The following is a 21,514-nucleotide window of genomic DNA, read 5'->3' on the forward strand; positions in this document are numbered from 1 at the left end:
TGAAAAAGTAACAAACTTCCACGCACAACAAAATAAAGTTTTAGTTTAAATTCAAGAACAAACCATTTGAATTTTTTCCACTAAATAACTTGCTTGCAGTCCTAGTCCGAATAACAAACAATAAGAAATGGCACTGTGCTGTCTAGACTCAATACAAGTTTGTTAAAAATACAAGGAATGAGGCTCTTATAGTTTTACGAGGGGAAAATTTTATTTAAATGTGTCAATTTCCTTTGTCTGGTTTTTGATAATCCAGTTTTCGATGTCTGGTTTTTTAAATAGATAGTATATAACTATTATAAAAGAAAAGAATATGGCGATACTATTGGATAATACAGCTATGTTATATGACAAAAAGTAATTGGATCCAAATAAGGAAAATAATTTCTTTCAGATAAAGCATTTAACGCCAAAAATAAGCAAGTTAATTTAAAATACGCCAAGATTTACGCCTGGTGGGATGACTCAAAATCTTTCCACCGGTCACCATCAAAATATGCCAGTTTGGCGGGAAATAAGCCAGTATGGCAACAGTGCTGTGAACAGTGAAATTGCAAATTTTTTAACTTGCACTCTTTTTTCGCAAAAGTCCTTTTTTTTCAGCCTTCATTTGCAATGTTTTGAGAAGTCGGTGATTGGCAACCCTGTTCTGGATAAAAAAAAATTGTGGAAAAAGTTTGTAAAAAATAAAGCTCAAAACCTGCTTGTGAAATTCTTTTATTGATAAGTCAACCGGTAAATATTGAATAATTCACATAAATGACGTACGATTAAAGTGAACATACCACACAATGTCTTTTTTATACTTTTTCTGAGTATAATAATCATTTTCCTCACAAATTTAATTGTAGGCTAAGTCCTTTACAGACCCCCAAAGATGATACTTTGGTATAAATTTAGAATTGGTACTCCTGATAAGGAGACATGTTAAGAAAACAATTCTTACTTTAAAATATGTATAATGATCCTAATTAACACATTATTCAAGGGGAGAACCTTTATCATCAACTATTTCCTCTTTTTTCCTTCTTTTTACAACTTAAAAGAAAATAAATTCAATTTTCTCCATGCTAAAACGCAATCCGTAAATCCTTTGAAATTGCCGCTATATTGCCAAATAAATTGTTCTATAGATAGTGTTCAGCCAGGTCATTGTTAATTCCGTTTTTTTTTAATGAACAGGGGTGAAAATACAATAATATTAATACAACCTAACCTAACTTCAATTCCAAATCAACAGACTCAGCCGGGAACTTGTCTGTTAAACTCGGCCGGGATAAACACTATCTATTAGAACAATTAATAGTGGGAATTTCAAAAGATTTATGCATTGCATTTTAGGATGGAGAAAATTGAATTTTTTTTCTATTAAGTTGAAGAAAGAAAGAAAAAAGATGGAAGACTTGATGATAAAGGTTTTCTCCTTGGATGATATGTTAACTAGGATCATTATACACATTTTAAAGTAAGAATTGTTTTATTAACATGTCTCCTTATCAGGAGTACCAATTCTAAATTTTTACTGATACTTTTTTCTCTTATTTGAAATATGGCTCATACCTCTGTCAGCGTCATTAAAACTAGTTTACCTATAAATTAAATCAATCCTGACAAAATTGAGAATCAATAAATGCATAGCCTAGGAAACAGGTTATATAGGCTATTATGGGTAAGTTATTGGTAAAGTTCTACCAAATCATATTATTGAGTTAGGAATAAAGTGAATACACCATTCAATGCCTTTTTGGTAAAGTTCTACAAAATCATATTATTGAGTTAGGAATAAAGTGAATACACCAGTCGATGCCTTTTTTTATGCTGATTACAAATATAATAAGCATTTCTATTGGACATGAATTTCCGCCCTTCCCCTATATAGGCTATACCTAACCCTGAATTGGCATATATAAGGGGGGGGGGGGGGCAGAAATTCATTTCTGATAGAAAGACTTATTATATTTTTAATCAGCATAAAAAAAGACATAAAATGGTGTATTAAATTTAGTCCTAAATAAATAATATGATTTTGTATAAATTTACCGCCTTTTTTATGCTTATTAAAAATATAATAATCATTTCTGTTGGAAATGAATTTCTGCCCCCCCCTATATATACCCAACCAACCCCTGTATTGGCATATAAGGGGGGGGGGGCTGAAATAAACTTCTAAATGAGGTGATTATTATATTCTTAATCAGAATAAAAAAAGTCATCAAATGGTGTATTCACTTTTGTCCTAACTCAATAATATGATTTGGTAGAACTTTACCAAGTTATTTAGGAAAGGTTAGAAAGATTAGATTATAAAGCAATGATTAAATTCTAAGAACATAAAATGGGATTGAGTAGTATTTTTACTTTATTTGTTGGTCATTCATGTGAACTGCTCAATATTTACCCAAACAATCATTCAGTTTTATAGTTTGGTTTCACCTTCAGTGTAAACACTCATTAGACTAGGCTACATCCTTATTAAAAATTGGGTCGTAAAATGAAGATTAGTGGCTTTTGGCTATTATAGACTGTAGGCTAGCCTAGTTGATTTAGGCTAGTTAAATACAATTTTGGAATTAATGCAAATCGTTATTGATGTTTAAAATGTTTGTGTAAGTTTACAGTTTACAGCACAATTAAACTAGGAGGAAAGTGAATACATCACTCAATGCCTTCTCTTATACTCTTTCTCAAGTAAGAATCCTTTCTGGGACAAGTTCCATTTTAAGCCCTTAATGGGATCCCAAAAGGAAAACAGTCCATAGTTGGCAAAGGTTTTTAAGAAAAAGCTGTCTAATTGGAAAAAATTGCCATTTACAGCTGATTTAGGAGTGGAATTATTATTTTCCTTAGTCTTGAGAGTAAAATATTACTTAAAAAACAAATTTGCAGAATGTTTTATAAAGAGCCTGAAATCCCTCAATAATGACATCACAACAAAACTTATGGCAGTTTTGAGGGGTTTCTAGCTTTTTATAAGAGTTTCTGAAAATTTGATTTTAAAATAAAATTTTTACTATTCAGACTAAGAAAAATAATCATTACCATTCCTGAATCAGCTGCAAATGGCATTTTTTTTAACTAGCCATTTTTTTCAGAAATGTGCTTTAAAACTAGGGTAATGGCACCAATAATTTGATAGTGCAATTTTGGAACTGCTGTCAAAATTTTTCTTCAAAACAGGATAGCCTAACTCTGCCTAGTCATGACTTGCAACACCATCTACCTCAATTACCTTAATTTGCACTTCAGATTGAAATAAGGTCCATGCTGGATCTGTTCTGCTCTGCATCAATGATGTTAATTTGGAATATCCCTGTGAAATGGGCCCAGTGATGCTGCATTAGTTGGCAGCTGAGAAGGATGGATTGTCCCACTTATATTTCCATGGCTTGTTGTTCCATTCTTTGTCAAGTCTTGACTTGAAGGAGGCACTAGTTGTTGCAGTCACAGTTTTGTTTTGGAGGTTGTTCCCGTTGTTGGAAATATGCTCAGTAAAAAATTTTTGGCATGTTATATTTGCAATGCAAAATGTGGACACTATATCCAATACACCCAGATAAGAAAAGAATATTCAATTCAATCAGTTTCCTGTTTTCGACACAAAATGAGCTCCCGACAATTTTTTAGCTATGTAATATTCAATCTGTCATTACTTGGTTATTTTTTGGCAAAAAAAAAGCTGGGATCTGCACCAATACATCTGATCTTCTCCAAAATGTAGCCATATTGGCTTTTTCCTGATAAAATTAAGTTAAAATGGCAGCTAATATTATACTGGCAAAACTAGGTTCCAAGTGTTGAAAATTCTTGTCTGCTGTAGTGGAATACCAAACCAACTAAAAATGTTCCTTCAGCCAAATTCAAATGTAGATACTGGCTTCTATTATCAGACTAATTTCTATTGAGAATATCTTGTGTTAACCTTGTAAAAATTTTTGACAGACAGTATTAGGCCCTGTCATAATGTAGGTGACTGTTGAAACTTCACTGAACATGTAAAACAGATGAGAAGCAATTGGTGTCAAAATCCAAGGGTCCTCTGACAAAAACATACTTGTTGAATTTACAGGTATTTTCTCAACAACAAGAGAATGCTGATTATTATTTGTAATAATGTTTCACATGAAAAAAACATTAATTTTTTTGTTAATTATAGTTTTGCCAATTTTATGCTAGATTGTTCCATCATCTGAGGAACTCCTGCTTGGCCTCATGCTATGTTCATATTTTTAAGCATTTGACTTGGTTGATTGCAACACCCTAATTCATTTATCCCTGATTAGCATGAACCCCTCCCTAATTTGCATGGAATTCCTATTCCATCCAAAATGCTAATGAAACATGTTAAACTCCTTGGTGTCACAAACTTCTAATAATATTAAGTAGGACATGCATATTTCAAGAATTCTAGACTTTCCAGACAAAAGATAGTCAAGACTTTTTTTTAAAAAGTGGATTAAACTGGTAGATTATCTTTGAAATGGCTAAATGTTTACAAGACTGATTGTGAACAACAAAGAAATCTTTGCTGGACCATTAAAGCTCAGATAAAGTGGGCCATTCCAAATAGCATTATAAAGAGACCTGTATCACACATTGTATTATAGAGACCTAGGTCACACAATTATATATATTATTACTATTATTACTATATTATTATTACTATTATATATATTATTATTACTATTATTACTACTATTATTACTAATTTATCCTTGTATCTTGTTCATCTTACTCTAGATAAAGAAGATTAATAAGTTACAAGCTGTGTGATTGATTACAATATAAGTTACAAGCTCTTATGATTACAATATAAGTGACGACAGTAATGTAAAATGGATTCCACGTACTGCACATTCAGGGAGGAAAAAATCTTGCCATGTCAGTCTCAAATTTAATTTAATTTTGTCCAAAACTTCCCTGGCCGAAATTGTCCCACCTTTGAAGCATTTTCTTTACTTAATGATTTAATAACAATGTATAATAATTTTAAAAAGGAATTTCATGCTTCCATGTCCTCATTACATGTTTCCACTGTAATTCAGTTTATACATTCTACTATACACTGTATGTTAATACATTCCATTGTAAGTAAGGACCGTCTTCAGTGCAATAAAAAAAAATACAGTTAAAAATCCAAAAGATAAGATAGAAATCGAACCTTAAAACAAACACTGAAACTAAAATTGGAAAGATCCTTTCAAAGCAACGGTGAAAGGGTAATTTTTCTATTTTAGTTTTAGCGTTTGGTTTTTATTTTACCTTTGGCTTTTTACCTGTATTTTTTTATTATTTGCACTGAAGTCGATCAAACAGAGGTCTTGATCGAAATATTTGCATAGTCATCTTCTTTTTTTTACTAGATGTTATCATTCTCGTTTCTCTCTGCTTTTACGTGTTTCTTACTTCCCTCAAGTTTTGTTCAGATTCAACGAGAAATCCTGGTAGATGTCCTAATGACAAGAAATTAGAAACATCCTCCCTTAGATAGGTTTGACTCTGTAAAAACAACCCAAAACACAACTAGGACACTTACTCTTCCTTCCCACAATGTTTGGTTGAGATTCACCTACTTGTTCAGGCACATTTTGTAATGATAAGAAATCAGGGAACCCTTCCCTCTACAAAAGATAAAATGAGTTGATATCCCCAAAGCCAAAGCTAGGATTTTACTTTTTATTCCAACGAAATTTCTTTGAGATCCAATAAGCCTTAGTGCTAGACGTTTTTATGGAGAAAATTTAGGATCCATCACCTCCCTAGTTGTGGATCAAAAGGTACAACTAGGAAACTTAATTTTACTTTCGAACAAGTTTATTTAAGATTCAATAGACATAACTAAGTCACTAGCTCTTACTTTCAAGGGGGGCGAGGGGTAAGGCCCCCCCCCCCATTAAATTTGGGAAATTACCATTTTTTGGTGACAAATTCCTCTTCTTGGTATATTTTCTGAAAATTGAATAACAACACAATTTCTCTCCCTTTGTTTTTAAAAGTACATCCCCCACACATTTCTGTGAACTAACGCCACTTTCCTTATTCTGCCATTGTAGTCAACCAATCATAAATAAATTTACCGAAGAGATCCTTCACTCATCATAAAATTTAATGAATCAAGAAAAAACAGCCAAATGAGTCCCTTGCCTTGTAACAGAACAATATGATAGTCAAAAAGTACTGAAATACTATCAATAGTTGAAGGGACAAGGAATTGAGGTGGATACTTGTAAACGCTTTCTGGACCATATTTTGGGCCATAGGCCCGTTCTTGAAAGACTCATCACACAGAACCGAAACCTTGTGAGTTAGTAAAAGCTACTAGGTTTAAATTTGCCACTTTTTGGGCATAGCCACACTCTACCATGAGTGCAAATGTTCAGGTTGTGTCTAAAATTGGTAAACAGTGGCATTGATAAATATCATGACCACATTGTAGAAAACAGTAAAAAGCTTCCCTGTATCAGCCTTGAGATTGCATTCTAAATCTGTAAACCTTTTATGGTATTATCTTTGCCATAATTTTGGCTAGTAGTTTTATTCAAAGTAACCACTGAATTCTTTGCTAACTATTATTATGTTAGATAGTGATTTCATTTGTTAAATGTTGGACATAAACATTATGTCATTCTAGTGGAAATTTGAGACTATAGTACTGAGGGATATGCAAGTCTTTCCCATACCTTCTCTTTGGTATACTACACGAGTCTGATTAAATATTCCAGAAATAAGATTGAATAGAGCAGCAATTTGAAAATATTGATTATTTTTAGTATTCCTATTGCTTTAAAATCCCCTCCTCTCTTTAAAATCAAGTTTAACTGGTTCTTAACTGAAAGCCATAAAAGAAATAGCCAGTCAGTCATTACTATTGCTTTATTTACTGATTTCCTTAAAAAATGTTTAAATTTAAAAGTTAACTGTTTAAAGCAAACACAAATATTGAACTTCTTCCATTCTTCATGCATTGTCAGAAAGAAACTGTTTGTCATTTTAGTATATTTTTAAATAAAATTCATTGTGTTAGGGAAATAGATTTGAACAATTGCATTGAGGGAGGGGGTTATGGGGGTGGCAGAAACCTCGTATATAGGGTAATTTCTTGTTATTGTTGGTTTATTGTTACCCTCCAATGAATTCGAAGCCGCAAAAAATCACTAGGACTTGCAATTTCCATTCAAGAAAGTAATCTTCCAATATTATACAACCAAGAGTTCTGAATTGAACATGCTCTTGATGCTCAATTCAGAATTTTACAATATGCTCGGCTTTCCGTTCGAGTTGTCAGATCGGCCTTTGGGTTTAGAATACAACATTTGCACAAAAAATAGAAGGTCCTTGGCATCCTAAAATGGTATCAGATAAAAACCCTCTGAAATACACATTCTAACAAGCTATAACGTTCTCACTTTTCTACTGCACCTCACTGATAAATTTTTTCATGTAAATTCATCATTTGCATCATCAGCTGTCATTTGGGATCAGTTGCATATGAGCGGCTCTCACAATTGTAGTTGAATGCGGGTTAGATGGGTTAACCTCTACTATTTTTTGGATCTTAAAAAGGGCAGTAACTCATAACGTCCATCAAAATACGACCCATCTGAAGATTTTATGACCCCTGGCTTAGTATGGCTCAATATGATCAGCCCTGATAAAAATAAAAATATATAAAAAAAAATAAACAAATAAAAACAAAAAGCAGATTAACATGTGTCTTTGTCACAAAAAATATGGATTTTTTTTCGTTAAAGGCTTGAAAACTCTAACAAGGGGCCCCTGGACATTAAAAATTTGATGGATGCAATTTTTGTCATGACTGGATTCCCTTTCAGGAGTGTCTTCATTTTTCGACAATGATGCAATCTACTTTTTTCGTATTGAAAAAAGTCTGACTTTTTTCGTCTGACATTTTTCGACAATGCACTACTTATGTTGGTAACTTTTGATGGAGTTTGACTTTAAGATATTTGACTATTAAGATATTTTGTCTGCTAAAACTCAAGAAGCCTATACCAATATGAAATACATACATGGGAGTTTGTATAATTCATAACCCCAGTTTCAACAATACTGCCATCTAATTTATAAATGTCCAAAACTATATGTTGACTTAGCACCACCTTGAAGCATCCCCTAGAAACTGCTGAAAACTTAGAGTTGCGGTTGTAGTTAGCATGCTCTTAAGGCAGTGCTGATCATAAGGTAGTATAAAAGTTACAAGTGTATTACCTTATTTGAAATCAGCATAAAATGGAGATTCAGTGATCTTTGAGGAGAATATTCCTTCTAAAATAGTAACAATAACAACTTAAATTTGTACCTTGTACTATATGAGCATAACCCTGTACCATATAAATGCATATAGTATATATACATATATTCAATTGAACCCAACAAGAACATATTAACAATAAAGAATTTACAGAAATATTATTAAAAGACATTTATTTTAGATAAAAGATTACCAGATAACCTATTCTTTGTTCCTGGGGATGCACTGGTAATGCATTAAACAGTGGAGTTTATGTCCTCCTTTAAAGAAACACTAGGGTATCAAAATTCTTAAATTTACCCATCCCTCCCCCACTAATGCTTGGATATATCCCTATGCTACAAACAAAACTTTGTGCATTCTTTTGCTCAAATTGGCATCAGGCGCGCACCTACGGGGGGGGGGAGGGGTGGCTAAAGGGGCTGTAGCCCCTCCCCCTAAAGAAAAAAAAACTTACATTCTGTTTTCAAATCTTATATAATCTGCTCAGTTTTATCATTCATTCCTTAGTCCCTACTGAAAACTTGCATTCAAAGAGCTAAATTAAATTTAAAGTAATGCCTTAAAATACCATTTATTCTAAGGAATTTTTAAAGTTTTCCATTAGTTGGCCCAGGGACCCCAGTCAGCCTCCCCCATTATTATTTTCTGAGTGCGCCACTGATTGGCATTGTTTGGAATAATAGACTAACTGCTGATAAGTGATGAGAAACAAGATTAACTAATGATGCAAACCAAAAAATAAGCCAACACATTGCATGCATTCTAAGGCTATATACCAGCATCGGAAGGAGGGCAGTTAAACTGGAAGCAACTCTGAAAATCCAATAGATAAAAACTTTTGGATGTAATGAAGTACAAATTTCTTTATTACAGTGTTTACTTAAAAAGGCCATAAAGTTAACAGCTATCCTCTTTTTATATACTTTTTTTGCTGTTGACAGATTAGCCTACTATTAAAATGCTTGAGAAAAGGGCAAATTTTCAATGTTTGTAACTCTTGAAATAACCGTTAGCTCCATAGGGTTAAATTTTTTTTTTTAATTATTATTATTAACAATTTCAAGTTCTTTATTATCAATAAAATAATGTTTTCACAAAACCCCTAGTTATGTTTATATGGTTTTGGACATTACATTATTATTTTATCATGTTGCAACTCTGATTGTAACTAGTTCAGAATGTGGGAGTACTTCTGTAAGATTACAAGAAATTATTTTGATCCATGTAACGGGTCCAAGCTTCAGTTTTTTCCAGCTTTTGGGTTGTTATTGCTAACTGTTTGAAACATATGACGGATTGAGCTTTAAAACATTTTCCATAGCCTTTATTTTATCATATAAACTGAACCTCCAAAAATTTCATTCATTTTGCTCACACTTTCATCTAGGATGCTTAAATCATCAGCATAATCTAAGTCCAGGAGACTTTTTCCTCCTCATTTGATTCTGTGGTCTCCAATGCCTTTCCTGTGCTCCTTAAAACAAAGTCCATCAAAATAATCCATATAAAGGGGGATTGAAAACAACCATACTAAACTCCTAATTTAATACAAAATCAGCTGATAACCTCATTTCCTACCGTAATCGCAGCATGGCTATTCTCGTACATACCACTAATCAATTCAATGTATTTGTCTGGTATACCATACAAGGATAAAACCTTTACTAACGCTCTTCTGTCAACAGAATCGAACGCTTGCTCATAATCTGTAAAACAGAGGACCAAAGGTGTTTGAAAACTCAGGCACTTCTCAATTATTAACCTAAGAGTGAAAATTTGGTCGAAATTTCCTCTACCTTTTCTAAAACCGCACTGTTCTTCTCTTAAAACTTTGTCTACGGCATCTCTCAGTCTAAAAAGTATCATATTACTAAGTAATTTACTACCTACAGAGAGACTAATCCCTCGATAATTACCACACTCACTTTTATCACCTTTCTTATAAAGTGGCTTAATTAAGGTTTTCCTGAAATTGTTAGGTAGATAAATCAAATATAAAAGCGGACCCAGCACAGAACCCTGCGGAACACCACAATTCACAAAATATGGACTAGAGGTTACACTATCAGTTACAGCCTTTAATGACCTCCCTTTAAAAAAGAATCAAACCAATTCAAACAAGCCCCTTTAACCCCTAAAAGCTTTAATCTATTTAATAAAATACTAAAATCGACCGTATCAAATGCCTTTTTAAATTCTATAAAAACAGTGAGAGGTATTTTTCCACCATCAAAGCACTGATTCACAAATCACATAGGTGTAACACCGCAGGTGTAGTTGCGTGACTTCTTTAGAAGCCAAACCGAGTATGACTAAGGATACCGTGATGTGTAAAATACTGGTAGAGTTGTTGATGAACAACCTTTTTCAAGTATTTGCTAAAAAAGGGAACGGATTGAGATTGGCCTCCAGTTCCCAATATCAGATCTTGAGCCACCTTTGTGAAGGGGAAAAACCTTGGATGTTTTGAGACCTTCAGGAAAGTAAGATTTAAGATGACGGTCTCGAATAAGATTGCCGGGGGTGGTTTGCAGTCTCGGGGAGCGGAGCATGTCAAACTGAGATTATTAAAAACTTTCTCTGAGCTTTACTCCCTTTTTTCTTACCAGGGGTAAAACTGAGCTTTTGTATTCTTTAGGAAAATTTATAAGACGAGTACACATTTAGTGGAATTTGGGGCTTTGTATTCGGCCGTGCCTACAAAACCCTCTGAATGCGGACTTGCCTAAAACAGCCTCCATCTAAAGTATCTTTTAAATCACTTCACACGTGGAAGATTGAAAGAAATTATATTGAAAGGTTTTTGCTTCTCCCCTTTTCTTTGACATTCTAATGAAAGGTAGGCTTCTTACGGGAAATATTTCCCAATTTAGTCCAATTTGAAAATTCAAGGACAGAAAAATATAAGAGAGAAAATGCTACAAAAATATTCGAATAATCGTAGCCATAGCAATTTGGTTTATTTTAATTTCATTAGCAAAGAACGGATGATTAATATGATAAAAATAGAACTAACAATGTATTAAAAAAGACTATCAATAAATTCCCACTCACCTAGGATAAATGATGTCAAACAGGTACCATTTTGAACAAAAACATGTATATAAAAAGGGAAAAGTGGCCTATTAGGAAAATCTGTTCCTTAGTTTGTTCAGGTACATAGACAAGAGGGAAGGGATGGGCGTAAGGCGTGGTTCTCTAGAACTAACAAGACCCTTACAACTTGACTTAATTTTTTGTGTAACTGCAATGTTCCTTGGATTTCATCAAGTACCCCTGCCCCCCACAAAGCATTCTATCTCCTGTGAAAAAAAAACTAGTAGGCAGTTTTTCCCTAGGCCTTGTTCTGAAAACTTATTTTTGAGGAACATGACGAGGTTATCAAAAACAAGGCTCTAAACCTTTGTTTGCTATTTTGTCAGTATGTTTAAAGATAAGATTAAAAAAAGGGAGCTCCTTATGATAAAGGATGTCGCCCGGTTATCATTTTTTAACACTAACACACACAGAAGTTAACCTTTTTTACTAATTTTCTAGTTGATTCAATTATTTGTATCTAACTCACTGTCAACTGAAGTCAGATAACTCAACCCCAAATAATAAAACTGAGGGGGAGCAAGGATTCTGTATTTTCAACCTATATTTATTGGTGAATAAAACTCTGAATCTAGTCAATTAGAATCATGAGCACCAAACGAGACAACTAAAAGCATGAATTTCAACGTAGAAATATTCCACTTAGTTAACTCCAATAGAAACCTCGGACTAAATGCTTCATTAAAAACCAGCCTCCACCAGGAGACTAGCAAACAATAGCTCCATGAGAGCACCCAGAGAGCTCACGCATCAAGAATTTAACCAAGTCAACTCAAAATAAGAAGCTTAATTTTCCGAAAACAAAACCTAGGAAATTTCACTTGGATAACGCGATCCAGTCTACTGAATTTAGAGAACTAGGCCCAGTATGTGAATTAAGGGAAATACAAGCAAATTAACCTAGGACAACTCAGCACAGTCACCGACATCGCATCGTGAAATTCAAGACAGACACCTCAATGCAGGAAGCTCAACACAAGTAATGCGTAGAACTCAACACAATTGAGTCAATATATCAGCATTTATAATCGATTTTTAAAGGTTTTTTTTTAACTGGTTTTCAAGGTGTGAACATCTCAAATAATCATATTATATTTTCACAATCTTGATGACCTGAGCTGGTTTGCTGGATTGAATTAATTTCGTTGTTACGAAGTGAACTGTTGAAACTGGCTGTTCAACTTAGTTTGGATAATTGGATATTTGTTATTATGAGCGTAGAGATTGGGTTATTAGAACACCGAGGAGAATTAAGCAGGTTCCACTGGGCCACCTTGCCAAAATCACCAACGCATACTGTTGGCCTGTCCCAATAAAGATAAGTATTTTTCTTTTATTATTATCGTTTGTTTGAGGCCTCAGAATTTATATTGGAATATGGCAATATACAAAAGAGGGGATTTGGCCTTTGCTCGTTCCCTGGAATACCCGCTATGGCCGGTTCGGGTGGTCAAACTGATTAACCAATCTGGAAGAACTTTGCGATACACTCGTTTTTGCTATGGGTCTCATGATCTACAGAATGTTGTCAAGGCAAACCTGCTGAATTTTACGGAAAATTATCCCGTTCCTCTAAAAAAAGTGCAAAAGGAGTAATGAATGCTTTCCGTGAATATGAAAATCATCCAGATATTTACATTGAGTTTATAAAAAAGGGCAGCGAGAAAAGCGGAAATACAGGAGGAATTGCAGTTTCTCTAGACTTAGACACTTCGATTATTCGTAATCAGCTTGACTCTACTCAGCAGAAGTAGAGAAAATTAAAGCAAATTTGATGCAGGACATTCAGAAAAAAGTAATGGAGAAAATTAGTTCGCCAAATGATGGCGCGTCAACAATTACTCAGTCTAAGGATACTAAAAATATTCAGCGTATTGTGTCAGAGATATATGATGCAATCACACTAGAATACAGTGGTAAATTTATTCAAATTAAAAATTCCTAGTAGGCCTTAAAGGTCAAATTGAATCTCTTGAATCTCGTGTTGAAAAACGTGAAGAAAAGCTGGACGATTCCGAGCAGGAGAAGCTGCTGGATTCATTAGTATTTTCTGGACTAAAGCAAACTCCAGGAGTTGAGTTAAATGTGGATGTATTTGATACTATTGTGAACAAGATAGGCCTCTATAACTCAGGCCAACTATATCTCAGTCTCAAGTATTAAAGGCTACCAGATTCAGGCTTATGAACCCTACTGCCCCCAAGCAATTCTAGTAACGTTGCGGCTCATGTCCTTGTAAAGCTCGTGAATAGACCAGAGTCAAAACTAGCTAAATCAGGAATTTTCGTTAGTGAATACCTGACAAAGAGGAAAACGTCAATCCTAGACGGTGCACATTAATGTTATGTTTTAAAAAATGTTTGGTCTGATCGCTGGCACATTTTTATGCACCAGTAAGGCTATATGAATTAAAAAAGAGTGAAGTCACTTGCTGACACGTTGTGAAATGTTAATTGAGGGGTTGTTTGTTAATTGTATTAGATATAATTTTTTTCCGTTTTTATTTCACCCCCCCCCCCCCAAGAGTCTTTTTTTCTTTTTTTTGAGTGTGTGTTTGCTGTTGTTTTATTATTATTATTATTTTGTTGTATTTTTGTTGTTGTATTGCATTTAACCCAATCCCCCCTGCCCAAGTGTCTTTTTTTCTTCTTTTTTTCTTCTTTTTTTTTGAGTGTGTGTTTTGCTGTTGTTTTATTATTACTATTATTTTGTTGTATTTTTTTTCGTGTCTTTTGGTGTGTTTGATGGTAATTACAATCCATGATGGATAATGATTCAAATAATGCATTAGAAAGATATTTAGAAAATGAGTTCCTGATAGAGGATCATGTTAAAATTCCTGTTGGAGTGGTGATTTTATGCCTAATCAGTTTAAAACTCTATGGCCTAGTACGTTTGTCAGGCCATCAGAGAATGTTTGTAGTTCAGATAAATGTGAACGAATGCTCTTTTCCAGGTTACCAGCTAGAAGTAATGTCTCGGGCTGCAATGAATCGTGGTGGCTTTGGGTTTTTGGTAAGGATGAAATTGAGTTTTAAGATAAGGGATGATTTAGTAGTTTGGATTGAAGGTAAGATGGAAAGTTTTTTATTGGAATTAGTAATGAATAATAAGAAGTTATTAGTTGCTGTGGCATATAGGCCGCCTAGTGCTGGTTTGGAGGAGTTTTTTGATGGGTTTGAGGAACTGATGAAAGGAGTGGCAGCTACAGGTTTAGATTTTTTTTGTATGGGAGATTTTAATTTAATTTTTTAGATTTTAGAACACATAATTTTGATTTTTTTTAATTTTATGATTTCATATGATCTTTATCCTTTACTGAGCATACCCACGAGGATTTCTAGTCATTCTGCTACATCGATTGATAATATCTTTGTGAGTTTAATGTACCTGAATCATAGTTATGCAGATGTTATAATTTACCCTGGTTTGGACCATTTACCGGTTGCTGGAAAGATTACTTGTGTAAAGAAAAAGCATATACAGTAAAAAGAAATAAAGTGCGACAGGTGAAAAAAGAGAATTTGGAAAAGTTTGCAGAGATGTTGAGCTGTTTTAATTGGCAGCCAGTTCTTGAAATTAAAGGTAATGCATCACAGGCTTCTGATATAATGAATTCTGTTGTCCAACCGATTATTTTTACAGAACATGCCCAGTTAGAACAGTGAAACGGAAAAAACAAGAACCACGTAAACCATGGATACATAAAGATACTTTAAATGAGATTGAGAATCGGAATTCTTTGTATGAACAATATCTGAATTCTGAAAATGATGAAGATTTTGAGTTATTCAGACTATCAAGAAATAAAGTGAACTATCTGATAAGGAAAGCTAAGAGACTATATTATGAGCAAAAATTACTTAGAATCGGTAACATCAAAGGAAGATGGGGAGTTATTAATGAGATCATGGGAAGTAAGAAAAGTTCTGAACTTCATGCACTTGAAATTGATGGTTTGGAAATTGCAGACAAACATGCAATTACAGATCAGTTTCGTAATTGTTTTCAGAGTTTAGGGAAACTATACAGCAAATAGGTAGAGTACATAAGGATCAGTTCCAGAAGGAGGAATTTTGTAACAATAGAGGAGGGGGCCTGAATTTCCTATTTGAGCCATGAACTAATGATGAATTAGAAAAGGTGATCAATTCAATTAAATCTAGCTCAGCTGGCATTGAGGTATTGAATCTTCGTGCATTCAGAGCAGTTATGACTTACCTTCTATTCTGTTTGTTTCATATCGTAAACATCTCACTACAAGCTGGAGTATTCCCGGACGCCTTAGAAAAAATTGTGCACCTTCGTTTGTATGATTTTTTTTTTACCAAAAAAGGACTTCTTTCAAAACACAATTTGAATTCAGGAAGAATCAATCGACGTCCCAAGCTGTGCAGTACCCGTCGGATTTAGTGAATATTCATCTTGAAAAAGGTGAACGTGCTCTTACGATATTTGTGGATTTTAAAAAGGCATTTGATACAGTAGATTTTAATATTTTGTTACGTAGATTAGAGTGTTTGGACGTCAGAGATTTGCATCTGAAGTGGTTTGAAAGTTTTTTAACTGGAAGATCTGTTAGAGTTATATTAAATGATGTTATTTCTGGTCAGTATTTTATCAAAAGTGGTGGTCCGCAGGGTCCTGATCAACGTCCACTGCTTTAGCTTATTATGTTGATACCATGGGATTCTACCTGCCGGGTGCTTGCCTTATTTCGTTTACAGATGATATTGCTCATAATTTTTCTAGTCGTTAGAAAATGTCACTTGTTGCTGCATTCTCAAACTGATGCTGGAATTGAGTTCCAGATTTTTGGCCCAGTATGACGGATGCTGAATCCTGCTCTCGATGTCAGGCGAATTTCGCACAAAAAGTCTGAACGATGCGTAGTAGGATAATTATGAAATTGAAAATTAGTTGGAAAAATGCCGGAGAAATTTACAGGTAAATTACTATATTGAAAATCGTGATAAATACTAGAGATAGAAATTAATCGAAGTTGGTCCAAAGAAAAAATTCCTGAAGTCCATAAAGGTGTCTAACTGAAGATCTGCAATCAACATTAAAAAGAATCCTCATTGCTTTATTCTGAAGTATTTGGAGAGATTTGAAAACAGACGAAAAGGTAGATGCCCAAACCGAAATGCAGTAGAGAAAATACGGGTGGACGAAAGAATAATAAATAGATTTTAGAATAGCTTTAGGAAAGAAGTGACAAAGATGAGTTAGCAAGCCCACATTTCAGAAAATCTTTAACAATAGTGTTTTTACATATTTATGAAACGACAAATTTTCATCTAAAATAATCCCAAGATATTTGAACTGATCTACCCGTTTTAATTCAAGACCATTCAAGAAAAGAGAGAAGCTTTCTGACACTACAGATCCAGTTCGCGAAAATAACATATATTGGAATTTTTTTCATTAAGAGCTAGTAAATTCCTTGAATACTAATCAGACACAGTTAGTAACGTACTATTGAGGTTCTGGAAAAGAACTGATAGGTCCCAGTGAGAAGCAAAAATTACTACATCATCAGCAAACATTATAATTTTAACAAGAGGCAAAACTTCTGGCAAATCATTTATAAAAAGAAGAAATAGAATAGGCCCAAGGACAGAGCCCTGAGGCACTCTGTAATTAATCGAAAAAGTTTCGGTACGGAGATCACGAGATTTATCAACACAATCTAGTCGTCTCCCAGAAAGGTAAGATGCAACAAATTTAACAGCTTGTGTTGAAAACCCATAAGACTTGAGTTTAAAAAGAAGAAACGAATGATTTACGGTGTCAAACGCCTTGGCGACATCAAGAAAAATCACCAACATTTGTTGACCATCATCTAGTGAATCATTAATATTTAGTAAAAGCTCGTGAATTGCCAGTTCAGTTGGCTTTCCTTTTATAAAACCATATTGAGACGTGTGTAAAATCTTACTATCAAATAAATATTTTTGTAATTGACTATTTGCAAGTTTTTCCAAAATTTTGCTGAAAATCGAAAGTAGAGAAATGTCTCTATAATTTGAAGGGTCAGTTGAACTCCAGCTTTAGGTAATGCTATAAAATTTGCTTTTTTTAAAAGCTCAGGAAAAACCCCATGCATAAGTGATAGATTAAAAATATGCGCCAACAAAAGTGAAATGTTTGACGCTATTTGCTTTGCGGTAGAGTAGAATATTTTTATTTATAACACATACATAAATAAATGTCACAAAACAGCACACATGCCTGGTGGCATACTTTAGCGCTGAAAATATTGCCAAGGAAAATACACAGCCATTTTCTAACTAAATTTTTTGAGCCGAAAATCCAAATTCGTCCTTAGAAAAACTCCGTTTAAGCTTCAGAATAACTTTCTCAGTCTCATCAGGCTTAATCTCAGAAAAAGAAAACGAATTTTCTGAATATTGCTCATGAACTGGAACAGAAGGGGAATTCAGTTGCATATTCATAGTCAATGCAAGTCTAGAATCAATATTACGAAAAGAATCAATTACGAATCTAGAATCAATTATGTTGAAGAAACCCGATCCCGCAGTCGCATCATTTGATGAATAAAATCTGAAAACGCAGCATTTGCGTCATCTCCAATCATGGTCACCAATTAACTGACGTAGAACTTTACAATCAATCCATGTATATCGATTTTTTGAATTATCCATTGTTGAATCTCGATGTTGTTTATTACTATTATTTAAATTTAAAAGAAGACTCACCGGAAAATGATCCGACATATCAGATAAAATTACTAACGTTTTTTCAGCTTCAAATAAAACAGGAGAGAAAAATATATTATCTAATAATGTCGCTGTATTAGCTTTAACTCTTGTCGGTAGAGAAATACTTGGAAGAAAATTAGAGCACAACATCATACTTAAAAACTCCTTATTACTTCCAACATCGAGATTCAAAAGATCAAAGTTAAAATAACCCGAAATAATAACCAGCTTTTTCAACGCTTCCAGGTTTTTCAACAGCGGTTCAAAAACTTCAAAAAATCTTTTTGGGTTACCCGACGGAGATCGATAAAGAGACCCGAAAATAAATGGATTACAGCCCAAAGGTACAACTTTAACAAAAATAGTCTCACATAACCCTTCATCAAATACAGACAAATCACTGAGAATACTAAAGACCAGTCATCACGAATATACAGCATCTGACCTCCTCTCGAATTCTGACACCTTGTACGCAAAATACACTTCACCCCGGGCAGATCTAACATTAGCAGACAAAAAACTTTCGCAAACTCCAACAATGTCTATAGGACTAGATTCAAGCAAGAGCTTCAGTTCATTGAATCCACTTTGTATTCCCTGGGCATTTACATGTAACGATCGGATCGAAAAATCGCATTTTTTTGTTTTATCCGATAGAAAGTCGCCTGAAGAATAATCTCATTCAGGTAGATTATTTACATAAGAGATATCTTTATCACTACCGGTAGCAGAATTTAGAATAACTTTTAATTTCAAACGAGAATCGAGAAAACACTGAAAACGATTCATAAACCAAAAAAAAAGGAAACGAAAAATTTACTGCTTCTTAGTTTAGATGACAGGTTCATATAACACATTGCGAGTCTGAACTACGTCAGAAATTGTTTTACACGGAATGATTTTCGAACCGCACTTGCCATAAACCACACCTCGTAAAGTCCATACATTTTTCAATTCAAACTTAGTGCGTGCAAGCTTGTAGATTGCTTGCCTTTCTCTGGCTAGAGCCTCATTTACATAGATTCGGGAACCTTTCAATTTCTTGCGATTGCACAGGATCTCAACTACAGATGTCTCAGTAAAAAATGCAAGTTCAATCGGAGTTTTTATTTCCGAGCCACCTCCCAAACTCCTTGCACCCTTGACAACGGTTTTATCAAGATTGAGATTTCACTATTAAGACGAGCCAATACTTTCTCACCAAGGGGAGGCAAATCACGCGCGGGAGAGTCTATCCCAGATACAATGATCTAAGTTAGAAGAGAAGACTGATTTATTTCATCCAGCTTAGTTTCAAGCTTTTGGAGCTTTGCGCAATTTTGAATTCTTGCCCACAAATCACCAAGTGATTTCTCAATCAGTTCAAATATATCCTTGAATTGCAGATCAATTGCCTCATAGACAACTTGCGTATCAGTATCAAGAAAATCTGACTTTATCTGTGTCACCGAAGAACTCCCTAATCTACTGCACTGGTCTTCCGCTCTCCTACGAACTTCATCCTGCATGCGGTCCCGAAGGTTTACAATTTCTGACTGTATTAAGTAAACCAACTCAGATAAATCTCCGGCTAAAACTTCTGAGTCCTGCGTACACAACCTTATCGCTCGCTGAACATTTTTCTGCCATCTTTCAGCGCTTCTTCATATATCTCCGCGTAGGCCCATATATTCTCTGACGTTATTATTTTAATTTCGTCAGTTCGATAACAGCAAACTTCATAATTACTTCCATCATCTTTGACAGGTATCACCCGCGTAATTTTGCAAGGCCAAAGCATGTAATATTTAAATTGAGCAAACGTCCGGTTTCCCACTTGCATAGCTTCGGCAAATGACAAAATGAAAAAACAAAATTTCTCTCAGCCCAAAAATAATTCAAAATAAAAAATCCGATAGAACGTCAGAAACCTTTGAATTGAATTGAAGTGGATTAAACTTTATCATAGGCAGCGCGCTAGCGCTGCCTAAGTAAAGAACGATGTGGGCACAATGTGTTGTTTTTTTTTCTCCATACCTGGGCACTTCGTATCGAAGGAGTCGTCGTAGAAACTTCGAAAAGGGCTCATTCGATTGGAAATTGGAGTGGCTAGTGCCCTTTTTAATAGTCAAAAGTGATTGGAGGGCAACTAGCCCCCCCCACGCCCATTATTCCCCCAAATACGTCCAATCAAAAGTTTGAGATAGCCATTTTGTTCGGCGCAGTTGATTTCCAGATATAAAATATCTTTTTTAGGAGGACACTCCCCCACAACCCACGGGGCAAGGGTTTTAAGTTATGCCCTGAGGGTATATAAGGTTTTCATGGAAGGTGTTGTCGTAGAAACTTCAAAAAAGGCTCATTTGATTGGAAATTCAAAGGGCTAGTACCCTTTTTAATAGTCGAAAGTGATTGGAGGGCAACTAGTTCCCCCTCATGCCCATCATTCCCCCAAATACATTCAATAAAAATTTTCAGATAGCCATTTTGTTCAGCGTAGCTGATTTCCGGATATTAATATCTTTTTGTGGAGGACACTCCCCCACAACCCTCGGGGCAAGGGTTTTAAGTTATGCCCTGGGGGCATATAAGGTTTCTATAGAAGGCGTTGTCGTAGAAACTTCAAAAAAGGATCATTCGATTGGAAATTCAAAGGGCTAGTGCACTTTTTAATAGTCGAAAGTGATTGGGGAGCAGCTAGCCCCCCCCCCCACTCCCATCATTCCCCCAAACACATCCAATAAAAATTTTGATATAGCCATTTTGTTCAGCTTAGTTGATTTCCAGATAGAAAATATCTTTTTGAGGAGGACACTCCCCCGCAACCGTCGGGGCAAGGGTTTTAATTTATGCCCTGGGGGCAAATAAGATTTTTATAGAAGGCGTTGTCGTAGAAACTTCATAAAAGGCTCATTCGATTGGAAAATCAAAGGGCTGGTGCCCGTTTTAATAGTCGAAAGTGATTGGAGTGCAACTCGCCCTCCCCCCCCCCGCGCCCATCAGTACCCATACCACATCTACTCACAACTGTGATATAGCCAATTTTTTCAGTGTAGTTGATTTCCAAATAAAAAAATGTGCTTATAAGGAGAAAACGCCCCTACAACCCTCAGGGCAAGAGTTTTCCGTTATACCCTAGGGGCATATCAGGTTTTTATAGAAGGCGTTGTCGTAGAAACTTCAAGAAAGGCTCATTCAATTGGAAATTCAAAGGGCTAGTACCCTTTTAATAGTCGAAAGTGATTGGAGGGCAACTAGCCCCCCCCATGTCCATCATTCCCCCAAACACATCCAATCAAAATTTTTAGATAGCCATTTCGTTCAGCGTAGTTGATTTCCAGATATAAAATATGTTTTTGAGGAGGACACTCCCCCACAACCCTCAGGGCAAGGGTTTTAAGTTATGCCCTGGGGGCATATTAGGTTTTTATAGAAGGCTTTG

General features: G+C 34.8%; 1 long non-coding RNA gene across 11 annotated transcripts in view; it reads left to right on the forward strand.

The window, feature by feature from the left end:
• The first annotated feature begins 622 nt into the window (after positions 1-622).
• The window catches only part of LOC148944516 (uncharacterized), a 368,975-nt gene continuing 348,083 nt past the window's right edge, over positions 623-21,514 (forward strand). For 4 of the 11 annotated variants that reach the window (XR_016142847.1, XR_016142848.1, XR_016142849.1 and 1 more), the window contains exons 1-2: positions 650-735; positions 14,325-14,438. This is a non-coding gene — a long non-coding RNA (uncharacterized LOC148944516). The other 7 variants (XR_016142852.1, XR_016142850.1, XR_016142851.1 and 4 more) reach the window with 6 other exon arrangements.

The sequence above is a fragment of the Artemia sp. Qi Xiang Cuo genome, chromosome 14 (assembly GCF_049724085.1).
Source record: "Artemia sp. Qi Xiang Cuo chromosome 14, ASM4972408v1, whole genome shotgun sequence".
Taxonomy (NCBI): Eukaryota; Metazoa; Arthropoda; class Branchiopoda; order Anostraca; family Artemiidae; genus Artemia; species Artemia sp. Qi Xiang Cuo.